This window comes from Capricornis sumatraensis, chromosome 12, assembly GCF_032405125.1.
Source record: "Capricornis sumatraensis isolate serow.1 chromosome 12, serow.2, whole genome shotgun sequence".
NCBI classification, from domain to species: Eukaryota; Metazoa; Chordata; class Mammalia; order Artiodactyla; family Bovidae; genus Capricornis; species Capricornis sumatraensis.
In genome coordinates, this window is record NC_091080.1 from 90,352,957 (window position 1) to 90,367,681 (window position 14,725).

The following is a 14,725-nucleotide window of genomic DNA, read 5'->3' on the forward strand; positions in this document are numbered from 1 at the left end:
GATGGATTCTCCACCACTAGCACCACCTGGGAAGCCCCACACATGCAGCACAGTGAATTTTACTCGGTAAAGTTCAGTCGCTCAGTTGTGTCCGACTCTTTGTGACCCCATGGACTGCAGCACGCCAGGCCTCCCTGTCCATCACCAACTCCTGGAATTTACTCAAACTCATGTCCATTGAGTTGGTGATGCCATACAACCATCTCATCCTCTGTTGTCCCCTTCTCCTCCTGCCTTCAATCTTTCACAGCATCAGGGTCTTTTCCAATGAGTTGGTTCTGGTTCTTCCCATCAGGTGGCCAAAGTATTGGAGCTTCAGCTTCAGCATCAGTCCTTCCAATGAATATTCAGGACTGATCTTCTTTAGGATGGACTGGTTGGATCTCCTTGCAGTCCAAGGGACTCTCAAGAGTCTTCTCCAACACCACAGTCCAAAAGCATCAATTCTTTGGCTCTCAGCCTTCTTAATGGCCCAGCTCTCACATGCACACATGACTACTGGAAAAGCCAAAGCTTTGTCTGTACAGACCATTGCTGGCAAAGTGGTGTCTGTGCTTTTTTGTATGCTGCCTAGGTTGGCCATGGCTTTTCTCCCACGGAGCAGGCATCTTTCAATCTCACGGCTGCAGTCAGTGTGCACGGTGATTCAGGCTTGCCTCCCTCTGAAGCTCCTTTCAGCTCCCTTTAGTGGGTGGCTGCTGGGGCGGGGGAGGGGGGGGTCTGATGTGGGTCCTCAAGTCCTCTGGGTGACCAGGAGCTCATCACCCTTTTTCCTGCCTCGGCTGTAGCTGCCCTGAAGCATCTTCTCCTTGGGGCCGAGTTACCCGTGTCCACCTGTGACATGGCTGCCCGGGGTGATGCCCATATAGCTGCTGCATGAGGGGGTCCCAGGGTGCTGTCGCTCCCGTGGAAGACTCTGCTGCCTGTGTCGGTCAGTGCTGCCTCATCAGTGCCCACGTGGGCCTTCCGGGGTGCTCCTGGCATGGTGCCCGACAGGTGGTTGGCATGCTGAGATGTTTTCTGAATTGAAGTGAGGCCTTGGGCTCTCACCAGGCAGCAGAGACTTCAGTCAAATTGCTCTTCTTCTTTTTTAAAAATATTCTTTTATTTATCTGGCTGCACCAGGTCTTAGCTGCAGCACGTGGGATCTTCCATTTTCATTGCGGCATACAAGATCTTCCACTGCAGGCACTTGGGAACTAACTCCCTGACCAGGGATCGAACCCAGGCCCCCTACATTGGGAATGCAGTCTTAGCCACTGGGTCACCAGGGAAGTCCCACATTGCTCCGCCAATTGGTACACTGCTTTGATTTCGGCTGCTTGCCCAGGACTTTGATGGGAGTGTGTGAGGGTTAGGCCAGGGGCCTCCAGAGGGGGCAGACTGTCACGGTCTGGATCAGGCCTCACCAGGACCTCAGCCAGGGGCCTTGGACCATATTGCCGAACCCCGTCTCATCCTGGTTTGCTGACGATCCTTCCCTAGGAAGCTCCTCGGCTCATTGCAGACGTCAGCCAGTGCCCCCGGCCCTCCAGCTGCCCTAGACAGGCCCGAACCCTGGGGTGATGATCACGCCCGGGCTGGGTACCACCTCATGCTGGTGTGATGAAGCAGCATCCTGGAATAGCCTCCAGGGCCCCGAAGTTCAATTAAACAGAGAACAGAGTCGGCGGAGGCTTTGGAGGAGCTCTTCGTAACAGAGATGAGGCTTGTGGTTTCTGTAAAGCGAAGCCTTGCCAATATTCTTTTCATTGGCATATTGTGCTAATAATAGATGGTTTGGAAGCCGTGTCAGTTAGTAAGCTGGTAAGTTGATTATTAAGACAAGCGCTGTGGGAGCTTCTGACTTACTATTACATTCAAGTGCAATTTTTAATGGTTGCCCGATTTTTAACCAGGGGGCGTCCCTGGTGACTCAGACGGTAAAGAATCTGCCTGCAGTGCAGGAGATATGGGTTTGATCCCTGGGTCAGGAAGATCCCCTGGAGGAAGGAATGGCAGCTCACTCCAGTATTCTTGCCTGGAGCATTCCATGGACAGAGGAGTATGGTCGGCTACAGTCCAAGGAGTTTCAAAGAGTTGGACACGACTTAGTGACTAACACAACAACAATTTTTAATGAGAAGCATAAGGTAGCAAGAACGTTCATCCTCAGCTCTGATTTTTAAAATCATTATGTCGTTCAGCTGAAACAAATATATTTCGGTTATGTCTCCATAAAAAATAGATAAATAACTGTATCTTCACAAACTCACTGAATCTGCCGCATGGAAATATAACAATGAGAATAGCAATAAAATCTAGCAATCTTTCTACAGACAAAATGATTCTTTTTAATTTTATTTTGCTCACATTGTAAGTCATGTGGGATCTTAGTTCCCTGACCAGGACTCGAACTTGTGTCCCCGAAGTGGAGCCTCAACCACTGGACACCAGGCAAGTCCCGACAACATTATTTCAAGAACTTTCCTTTTTTATTGTATTACCCCCTCTGCCATCATGATGACTCTGTGAGATTGGTACTATCAGTTCCCTCACTTTAGAGGGGGGGAAACTGAGGCCTGGGTCCATTTAGAAACCTGTACTCATTGTGAGCCAAGATTGAAGAAGTATAAGCATGTGGATACAAGAATATTTCTCTTGGTTCAAGGCTCTGATGGCCTTCCCTTAACATCCATCTCATCTCGAACTCTTTTTGAAAACTGTAAAACTCCTCTATCAGTGATTTTCAAATTGTGGGTTTTGATCCCATAGGAAATTGGGAAAAGTTGTAAGATACATGTATTGAGTTAGACTCTTTGTTGTTGTTCAGGCTTCTATTTCATCTTTATTGTTTTTCATTGTTCTTGTACACTGAAACTGAAGCTTATTAACTCAAATGGAAGAAGAAATGGTGTATAATAAAACTGTCAAATATAGAGATCTCCATACATTATAAACAGACATAGCAAGACTAAAAACTTCCATTTCCTATGATACTGAAGGCAAGTACCTAATATAGGCTTTATATAAAATTGTGAAAATGTAATTTGGTATATTTGTCCTTCCCAGGTGGCACTAGGGGTAAAGAACCTGCCTCCCAATGCAGGAAATGGAGGAAACATGGGTTCGATCTCTGGGTCAAGAAGACCCCCTGGAGGAGGGCATGGCAACCCACTCCAGGTTCTTGCCTAAGGTATCCCACAGACAGAGGAGCCTGGTGGGCTGTTGAGTCCATAGGGTTGCAAAGAGTCATAAAGAACAGACTTTTGGACTCAGTGGGAAGAAGGAGAGGGTGGGACGATTTGAGAGACTAGCATCGAAACATAGGCATGACCACATATAAAAGAGATAACCAGTTCAAGTTTGATTTTTTTAATGAAATAGAACAGAAAGTATGTAAAAAGCAGATTACATCTCAATAGTGAATGTCTCATGAAACTTTCCTTCAGTTTTGTGTGTGTGTGTGAAGTAACAATGTACCAGTAACATATAGTTATGTTACAGTGGAAAGAACTTCACAAGCTGTGTGGCCAGCCTGCACTCAGCCCGGGGCAGCACTGTGAGACGTGAACTCTTGCTGAATTAACTGGACCCTGCCTGAAAATGCTCACCTGGTTCCTTACGCGGATCTGAGCTCAGGTATTCTACTCCTTTGCCTCTGGAGCACAATGACAGCTATCTGTCTGTCTCTTTCCTGGTGGGAGCCAAGCGTACTATCTTCATGGCAGGAGTTAAACACGGAACCCCAAGAAATGAATCCACACACACAGCGTGACTCGCTTATGATGGTGATCGCAAGGGAGCTATGGCAACCGGCTCCTCTCCTGCCCTTTTCCCTCCCATCGCCCCTCCTGAACAGATCTGCCCCAGCATTTAGCCTAAAGTGACTCTCACTAAACTGGCAGCTAGATCCTGGCTGTTTGGAGCCTTTGTAAATGTCATTTACTGGTGGTCGAGGTCCCAGGAGCAGCAGCCTTTATGGAGACCTTGTCTCACCCTCCCTTGGGTTACAATTAGGAGCATCCTTGCCGGGGTTCGAAAGCTTCTTGGTGATTGGCTAAGCCATCTTCATCCTGTATCCCTTCTACTTCTGGTTTAGAAGTCGGCATGGTTGCAGTTTATTGCTTCTTTGTTGAATTTGTGGGACTTTGCTTCCAGTGTAGGCAGACATTGTGAATCATAGTTTGGACAGAGTTATTTTAAAAATACAATTAATAATTACTTGAACCCTAGACAGCATATTAAAAAGCAGAGACATTACTTTGTCAACAAAGGTCCGTCTAGTCAAGGCTATGGTTTTTCCAGCAGTCATGTATGGATGTGAGAGTTGGACTGTGAAGAAAGCTGAGTGCCGAAGAATTGATGCTTTTGACTGTGGTGTCAGAGAAGACTCTTGAGAGTCCCTTGGCCTGCAAGGAGATCCAACCAGTCCATCCTAAAGGAGATCAGTCCTGGGTGTTCATTGGAAGGACAGATGCTGAAGCTGAAACTCCAATACTTTGGCCACCTGATGTGAAGAACTGATTCATTTTTGAAAAGACCCTGATGCTGGGGAAGATTGAAGGCGGCCGGAGAAGGGGACAACAGAGGATGAGATGATTGGATGGCATCACCGAATCGATGGACATGAGTTTGGGTAAACTCTGGGAGTTGGTGATGGACAGGGAGGCCTGGCGTGCTGCAGCTCATGGGGTCACAAAGAGTCGGACACGACTGAGCAACTGAACTGAACTGAATAAGAAGTAATCCATAGCATAACACATAGCATGCTTTGAGACTTGTTGGGTTCATTATCCCCAGAGAGCTGTGCTAAAGAATAAAAAGCATCCTGAAGAACACAAAACGTTGCGTCCTCTTAAGCTGTATTGTTTCAGCCTGATGCTGCAACCTGACCCTCATACGTTCTCAGGACACAAAAACTTTTCTGGCTGTGCTGGACTCAGCAGCAACACAGGCTGTTCACATGTCAGCCCTTTGTGGGAATAGCCTTGTGACTGTGTTTTTGTTACATATTTATCACAAAATTTGCAAGTATGAATCATTGGCAGAGTATGTCCAAGGAAATTCCCAGCTGTTATCAGGTTGGGAGATATGGCGGACTTATATACCCTTGGCCACGACAGCACCTCCTTGCAAATCCCCCTGAACATTTAATGCTGCCTCCCAGACAAGCAGGGCAAAACCTCTTCCCGAGCCGCATTTCTCATCAAACTCATCATTTTTTTGCCTTCGTAACAATAACTGCCTGCATTTCATCAGCGCACATGCTATCCGTCGTGCTCTTGGACTATGACACCCGTCTCGCAGTCACTGACTCGTTTCAGTCCTGTGCAGCGCTTAGTATGACTATGGCCATTTTATAGTGAGAAAACCGAGTGCTTTCTGAGGTCACGACAATTAAGCTGCCGTCTGGAAGGCAGACCAAAATCTGCGGGATTCCAGGCCCTGCTCTGAGCTGTGTATTGCTCTGTCTGTCTGTCCAACTCCTAGCCTGACACCCAGCAACCCAGCGCCGAAGGACAGCCTGCTGCATTAAAACTTTATAACTTATTGCCTCTCACACTGGGGCTTCTTGGTGCTTTTGTAGGACAATATAGTCAATGGTTTAATCTTCCCAAATAACATAATCCCTTTACCCATTGTCAAAGCATAATTTTTCGAAAAATAGGTGGAATCATGCTTCGATAATCAATAGAAAAATGGACACACAGTTATAATTAATATTCTATTTCAAAGGCACATGGGGGTAAATGATAAAAAAAGACATATTTTGTTTAATGAAGTCTAAATATATTGCTCATATGGATAAAGATATAGACTCTTCAAGAAAACAGTCACAGATGGAAAAGAATAAATATTCTCTAATATTAAAGATAATAGACACACATTAACGCTTTTACTTAATTCATTCATGGAATCTGTCTGCCAATGCAGGAAACGAAAGAGACACGGGTTCGATCCCTGGGTTGGGAAGATCCCCTGGAGGAGGAAATGGCAACCCACTCCAGTATTCTTGCCTGGGAAATCCCATGAATGGAGGAGCCTGGCAGGCTATCAACAGGGTCACAAAAGAGTCAGACACAACTTAATGACTAAATAACAACAACAAAAAGTAAACAAGTGTTGTATCTGGTTATCTGAGCGGGTGCTGTTCAGACGATACGTGTTTGTGTGCTCACTCGTGCTTGAGTCTTTGCTTTAAGTATATATGTATCAAGCCCATTAAGCTGAACTTGTATATACATCTGCTGTATATGCTGTATATGTTATATATACACATATACACACACATATACACATATACACATTGGCTTCAAGTTCAACTTCAAGTATAAATGCATGGCCATTGGTTTAAAGAGTCAAGACAGAAAAGTAAAGTGCAAAGAAAGCTTGTTCTCGCCTTACTCTGGCTAAAAATTGCTCATGGTTTCCCCCTTCATTTTGCTGTTGTTCAGTCACTAAGTCATGTCTGACTCATTGAGACCCGTTGGACTGCAGCACACCAGGCTTCCCTGTCCTTCACTATCTCTGGGTGAGTGAAGTGGCTCAGTTGTATCTGACTCTTTGCAACCCCATGGACTGTAGCCTACCAGGCTCGTCCGTCCATGCGATTTTCCAGGCAAGAATACTGGAGTGGGTTGCCATTTCCTTCTCCAGGGGATCTTCCCGACCCAGTGATCGAACCCGGGTCTCCCGCATTGTAGGCAGACGCTTTTACCATCTCAGCCAACAGGGAAGTCCCATCTCCGGGTGTGTGTGTGTTTGTGTGTGGATACGAAGATGCTATGTATGTTATGTAATGTCTTTAATATGAATGCTTTGTATGTCCATTGAAAGACACAGAAATTTTAAAGAAAAAAAATCAGCAATTCAGGGTGACTTGTGGTCAAGAGTAAAATCCATCAAAAGCCAAGCCTTGGGATGGGCTGTTTGATACAGACACACTTCAGAGATCACTGCGCAGGGCCTATTCTCTTCCACACTCATTGACGTATGGTGAAGTGAAGTGAAGGGAAGTGGAGTCGCTCAGTCGTGTCCGACTCTTTGCGACTCCGTGGACTGTAGCCCACTAGGCTCCTCTGTCCATAGAATTCTCCAGGCAAGAGTAGTGGAGTGGGTTGCCATTTCTTCCTCCAAGAGATATCCCGACCCAGGGATTGAACCCGGGTCTCCCGAATTGCAGTCAGACACTTTACCATCTGAGCCCACTAATCTTCACAACAGCTCTCAAAATGGGCGTTAATGGACCTCTTTTCACTGATGAAGAAACCAGAGGTTCCAGGAGGTTAAGTACCTAGATGCGCAGCCAATCAGCAGCGGGGCCAGAGTCGCCCGTAGCCAATGGGAACGCGCTCTGAGCTACGATTCATGGAAGCTGTGCTGATAACAGCAAGGCTTTTCTGAAAGAGTCCCTTTATATCGGGTGCCACATACCACAATTTGGGTTGAACAGGGAGGTCCCACCTGGCAGATCCTACACAATGCAGCGAGGGGAACATTCCCAGGGGTGAGCACCATTGCACCCAGCTGCACACCCCTGGATTCCAAACTCAGGGGGAGGCTGCCCTCCCAGCTCTAACCTGCTCTTCTCCCAACGTGATCTTTCCCTAATGTGTTTTGCTAATGCTCTGTTTCAGCCTCCCGTCGCTCGGATCCACGGAGCGCAAGTCCTGTGAGCTCCTTCCCTGCCTGTGGAAACTGGCAAAAAAGAAAGGGCAAGAGCCCAAAAGAAAACAAACAGGCCTCGTGTTCTCGGTTATCACCATTAGCTATGGATTGTGTGTGTGTGTCTGGAACAGTTGAAAGACTCGCCTAGTTTCTAATGCCTCTGTGAAAAAGTTGGGAATGTTCATGGCATGCAAAAGAGGAGAGAAGGAAAGAAAAACGATAATGCTTGTCCTCACGGTTCTAAGGAACCATGGCCAAAACCAACCCCACTTCTGGACAGGGAAACGCATAGTTTGAATGTTACAGAGAAGCTTTTGTTGCCAAAAAAATAATTCTGTATTGACTTGCTACAAGCTGATTTTTATTGGGAGAAACAAGAAAAGCAGGGGCATTGTCTTCAGAAGGCCCGAGTTAAATAAACCATGTGTTTCCTGAGCAAAGCCTTCTCACTTATAGAAACTGCTCATCAGATTAGGTGGCTGAAATTTGGGAGTGGAGGAACTGAGATATAGGGCGACGTCAGTGGGTGTGGTTCCCGGCAGAGTGAAGTTGGCAGCGTCCTGATGGGATGAAAGCATCCGGGCAAGGAGGGCCAGCCCGCTTCACTGGCAGGAGGATGGGCAAACGTTTAGTGTCTTAACAATTGCTCCCTAAGGAGAAGGTACTTTTTTTTTTTTTTCTGTCTTGTCTATGCTGATAGAGAAGGTACTTTAAATACAGCCACACATGTGAGCAAAAGGAAGGGCATTAAACTCGTCCAGAACCAACGTCATTGACTTGCTAAGAGCTGATCCTTTTGCAGGCCCCTCTGTGTAAAGTTTATGTTTCTGAATCATCTGATGGGCAGACAGGCGAGGCCCAGGTGAATATTGAAGAGACCTGGAGAGGAGGTGTTTGCCCATAAACGGAGACTTTTGACGCTGAGGACAAGCTTTACTCATAGACCGCTTGGACAACTACATAGGCAGTGCCGTCTAGCGAGTCTGAGATCTAAGTTCTAGCCCTGATAAAGCTCAGTTACTTCTGTCCTGCCTGACTCTTTGTGACCCCATGGACTGTAGCCCACCAGGCACCTCTGTCCTTGGGATTGTCCAGGCAAGAATACTGGAGTGGGTTGCCATTTCCTCCTCCAAGGGATCTTCCTGACCCGGGAATTGAACCTGTGTCTCCTGCATTGGCAGGTGGGTTCTTTTACAGCTGAGTTATAGGGGAAGCCCAGGCATCTTCTTACTAGGAGCAAAATATGTCTCCTTACATCGTAATCACAAAGCAAGACTGAAGGTTCTGAGCAGTCTAGAAGGTACTGTGTCCTGTGTAAATATAAATATGCATATTTGTGTGTGTGATATTTCTAATTCCCAGAGCTTGGCACCAAAGCAATATTTAGTGCCTTAACAATTGCTACCTAAGGAGAAGGTACTTTAAACACAGCCACACATGCAAGCAAAGAGCTCCTGGTGGTATTAATCTTTCTCATCCCATTTGCCTCTTGCAGGTTTTAAAGTACATCACAGAGGAAAAATGTAAACAAACTAGGAAAGGGAGGCAGTGGAGTGGAGCAGAAGTTGTATATTTAAATCAAAAAAAAAAAGAAAAAAGAGGAAGGTAATTGGAAGGCAATCTGGCAGTATTTATCAACATTTCAAATGTGCATTGCCTTTTGTATAACAATTTCACCACTAGGAATTTGCCCTATGGATATACTTGGGGAAATACCTGGAGATGGTGAGGATGTATAAATTAGGGTAGGTGGGCACAGGCTGTGGTAACAAATACCACCCCCCCCCCCCCGCCCCGATCTTCTGGCTTACCATGTAAATTTGAGTCATCACATGCAGAGCACGGTAACTCAGACCAGCAGGAGGCTCTGCTCCATACGGTCACTCAGGATCCAAGCAGGCCAGACCCAGCCTCCACTGCCTTCGAACTGTGCCCTCTGGAACTTGTGGCAGCCTCGTCGTGACGGCTGGGGAGGAGGGAAGCATGGCAACCCCTCACCTGCTCTTTTGTCCTTCATACGACATCCCCATCGCCACTCATTGCCTTCAACCTAATTGCAAATGAAGCTGAGAAAAGCACAGAAGTATGTAATTACTCAATGAATCCCACTGTCTCTGCCACTAACCATGAGCTACACGTGATGTATTCTGTGTCCAAGCTTAAAAACCAAATTTTGCTGGTGGCCAATGATTAAGCTGCGATATATTATAATACGGTGACTTAAAAAAATGAATCTATATGTCCCAATAAGGAAAGACCTCCTAGATGTATTATTTAGCGAAAAAAAAGAAAAGAAAAAAAGCAAAACATGGACAATGTGCAAAGTGTGATCTGTAGAGACGTCATTTAGAGAATGCACATATGCAAGTATACAGTGTTTTTCTGAAGAGACAGACAGACACAATTCTGTTCACGATGGTTGCCATGAGGAATGAAGGAAGGGACAGGAAAAGAAAGATAATTTTTGCCAGATGCAAGCTCAGTACTCATTTTACCCAAAATAAGAAAGCTAAAAAGATAACTCTAACACACTAGTTAATAATATTGTGAAATTCTTAGTTTTCTCAAGATTGATTATGGTATTTTGGTTCCATGCGGGGGGAATCTTTGTTCTTTTATTTTAAATATTTTCTTGGCCATGCTGCACAGCACATAGGATGTCAGTTCCCTGACGGGGGATCAAACCCACGCCCCCTGCTCTGCAAGCTCGGAGTCTTAACCCCTGGACCGCCAGGGAGGTCCCGGGTTTTTCTCTTCCTAGATGCTGAGTGGTGAAAGGAAGTGTAATGATATCTGTAACCATTTTCAAATGCTTTAGCCGAAGAATCATGCGCATGCACACACACACGTGCCCCCAGAACACACACTTATGTGCAAAATGTGAATTGTTGAATCTGCATGGTAGCTCTGTGGCAGTTTACTGTTCTGGTCTTTCAGCTCTTCTGTATATCTGAGAATTTTCAAGGTAAAAAGCTAAGGAAAATGAAATAACTAAAAAGCTTGGCACCTTAGGACAGAGAGCTTCAGAGATCTCCCGTCTTCCTGATGTAGGCAGCGTTCACAAGTTGCTGTATTAAAATGTCAGAAATCAGGCATTAAAATCTGAAATGAAGATGCATCACAGAAAGAGTGGAGACCACGGTCTGGTGGAAGGAGCTCTCTGAAAGGATTTCTGTTCAGGCCTAGGAGAAGCTGGGAAACCTTGGTAAGGGTAACGAGACTCTTCCAACTGCTTCGTCACTGTCATAATCACGGTATCTTCTTGGCTGGAGATGTTGTTTGAAAAGATCGGTTGCCTTGAATCAAACCCTTTTCTGGAATCTGTTCTTCAAGTTAACCTAAAGGAGACTCTTAAAAACAGTGCAGGGGGATGAAAAGCCCAGTGACGGTAACTCATTCTCTCCTGCATCCTTGAGGTGGTGATGACTCACGAGAAGGCGTGTCCCTGCAGGTCATCCTCGGGGAGGCAGTGATGCTGCCATCCCAGTGGCTGGCGGCCTCTCTCCGCATCCCAAATAATGCTACACACAGACTCTTGTCCGTTGCGTTCCATGCAGGCTGCGGTGTTTCCCACATTCAGCAATCGCTTGCAGCCGAACCGTGTCCCCACGACGCAGAGCCAAGGGGCCCGGAGGAAAGGAACCATCACGGGCTATCTTCCATCGCCCGAAAAAACGAATGGTAACTTCCTCTTTGAATCTGACACACGTGCTCCTAGAAAGAACATGTGTGGTGCCATCTTGTCTTTTCCTGACCACAGTATGGAGGAATCCATGTGTTACGTGTGTCATTGATGACAGATTTCTGCAAGATAATTAAAGGAGTTGGTGGTTATCTTTTCTTCTCTCCGTTACAAGGAGAGAAGTTAAAAGGCAGAGCCCTGGTCTCGACAGGAGGAGCCCTGTGTCTGCTCGGCTAAATACCTTCTGCTGCAAGAAACTCTGGAGGTCAGTCTGGCAAGCATCCCAGACACTCAGACTTCATTTTTTTTCCTGCTGTTTTTGAGCTCAGCACTAACTACTGTTAGCAGACAGAGAGCTCTCTGCAATTCTTTCCTCAGAACTAGCTACAAGAAAACTACCAATTATAGCCAAGAAACAGTCTTTCAAATACACATACACATTGTAATGTGGGCTGGAAACCAATTGGAAACGTTTTGATTTGCCCTTTAAGGCCAGAGGCAGGCGCTTGAGGCAGACTCTGAAGATGTTTTAAAGAACCGTTACACTAAATTTAGCATCTGAACCAGCCCGTTGGCATATATGTAATGAAAAATTTAAAAGGAAAGAAATGTAACCCACAGTAACAAAGACATAGGCTGCTAATGGACAAATACTTCTTACAACAGATGCTCTGGGAATAAATCATAGAGTGGTTGTTAAAGTTGTTACTCCCCTCTTTACATGCGTTTGAGACGCTTCCTTTTGACTTGTGAAGGTTTTGAGTTGACGACTGGACTCTGAGCTCCCTAACAGGAGGAATCTTTGATTCATGTCGTCATTTCCAAGGCTTAGGGCCCTGCCTGGCATATATTAAGTGTTAAATAGATGTGTGATGGGTAAGTGGGCAAGTTAAATGTGTGTGTGTGTGTGTGTGTGTGTTTTCAGTGGACAGAAGCTTCTAGACTTGTGTAGAGCCTACTGGGCCCCTTGTTAGCATCTTGGACCAGTCCAGTAAAAAGGATCTCTCTGAGGATGCTGAAGTCACTGGTAATTCTGCTTCTATGTCATCATTATCTGCGAATCTCTAAGCATTCACTCCGGGTAAGCTATAGAGATAATAGGTTTTGATTTGTTGCGTTTTATAAGCTACACGCCAAAATGGGACACACGGCATTAAGTTAAACCGTATGAGTGAGTGTCCCAAAAAACCCACTTTCAGATGACTGGCCTTGGAGGAGGAAGGAACAGCTATGCAGTTTGCCTGGAGCTGGGCAGCGGGGGCGGGTTGGAGGGGGTGCAGGGGGGAATCCTACAAGGAACCAGAAGCTCCAGACAGGTGTCCCCGCTTCTGAGAGTTGCATGCATTCTCTCAGGCAAAAGACACTTCATCAGAAGGATATGAAGGAACCAAACACAGCAAATGCCACATGTAAAACAAAGAAACTTGCAGTGGTGTTTGTAGAAACCTCTTACAGCCTTCTCAGCATCTTGAACATTATGCCGATGGCCAGGATGACAAAGGGACCAAATGCCTTATAGACTCGAATGAGAGCTGTCGCAGGAGCTTTTCCTGTGGTGCTGCTGTTGCTTCCCCCACCGGGTATGTCCTGGAGCCAGACATTAATCCCGACCACCTTTTTTGTCTCCCTTTCATGTGGCCTTAATGAGGCTACTAAACAAAAATGATACACCTCAAAGGCATCTTCAGATTTCAGTCGATTTTAAGCAGTTTTCTGTGATGACCATTATCTCCTGTACGGTTCTTGAGTTTTTAAAGATAGAGTCACGGATGGCTTTAAAAACAAAACCCACAAAAACTCTGTGATGTCTTTCTTATGCATGAATGATTCTTGGGAAATAATAGCGCTCTTAACAACCAAAAGATGTTTTTCAGTCAGGTACTTCTTTGCCACAGATTACAGAATCAGAGGTGTAAATCAGAAAGGAGACAGTAATAATAAAGACGTGTTCCAGCAACCAGCACGGAAAGAATAAACTACTGAGCAAGTTAATCTCAAGTACAAGGAAAATAAAGTGAACCTGGGCTCAGTTAACTGGTGGAAGAGAACACGATCAATTGCTACCACATTGCCTGGCCCCTCATGAAATCTTTAAACAGAAGCTGGGAGCCTGCTCAGAGTGACTGACAATGTTTTTAAATAAAGAAAAAAAAAAAAAAAAGATTTACAGGCATGCCTTGTTTTATTGAACTTAGCTTGACTGCCTTTTTTTTTTGTTACAAATTGAAGATCTGAGGCAACCTTCAACCAGCAAGTTTGTTGGAATCTTTTTTTCCAATAGCATTTTCTCACTTGGTGACTCTATGTTACATTTTGGTAATTCTTGCAATATTTCAAACTTTTCATAACTATTAAATTTGTTATGGTGATCTGTGGGCAGTGATCTTTGATGTTACTGCTGTAACTGTTTGGCATTTTTTGGCAATAAAACAATTTAAGAATTAAGGTCTGTACATTTTTTTAAACATAATGTTATTGCACACTCACTAGACTATGTGTGTGCGTGCTCAGTCACTTTAGTCGTGTCCGACTCTTTGCAACACTACAGACTGTAGCCCACCAGGCTCCTCTGTCCGCGGGACTGTCAGGCAAGAATCCTGGAGTGGGTTGCCAGGCCCTCCTCCAGGGGATCTTCCTGATCCAGGGATCGAGCCTTCATCTTCTGCTTCTCCTGCACTGCAGGCAGATTCTTTGCCGCTGAGCCATTGGTGCTAGACTGCAGTATAGTGTAAGGATAACTTTTTTATATGCACTGGAAAATCAAAAAATTCATGTGACATGCCTTTATTGCAGTATTTACTTTGTTTTGGTCCAGAACCAAACTTGAACTATCTCTGAGATGTGCCTGTTCTTAAAAATTATGGCTAAAAGGCTGAACACACAAGAGCAGGGCTCCCAGTTCAGTCAGTGTGTGCAGATTGTTAGAAGTTGGATCTTTCTAGTTTTAACGGCAGGAAGGGGTGGCGAGCAGCCGAGCTCAGAGCCAGAGGTGGACTCTCGATGGGGGAGGGGTGAACGGTCAAGCGCAGCCCCAAGGGGGTTGGGGTTTGACGGTGAACAGTCTTCAGAGCTCTGTCTGTGGGATGCCAGGATAAATAGGAGCTTGCATTGAGATCCTTTTGTACAGAAGACTGATGGCTTTGCTGCAAATCCTGTAAAAAGCTGAAAGCGACCTTCAGTGTGTTGGAGACACGCCCTCTCACTTTACAGGTGAGGCTGCTGGGGCACGGAGCACAAAGTGATTTGTTAAAAGGCCATGGAATCAGTGGCAGTAGAGATAGAGCAGGAAGCTAGGTCTTACTTTCATTTATTTGACACGTATCGACTTTCTATGACTGTCCATGAACTGTGCGGGTTTCCTTATTTCTCATGTCACACACTTATGTCCATAGA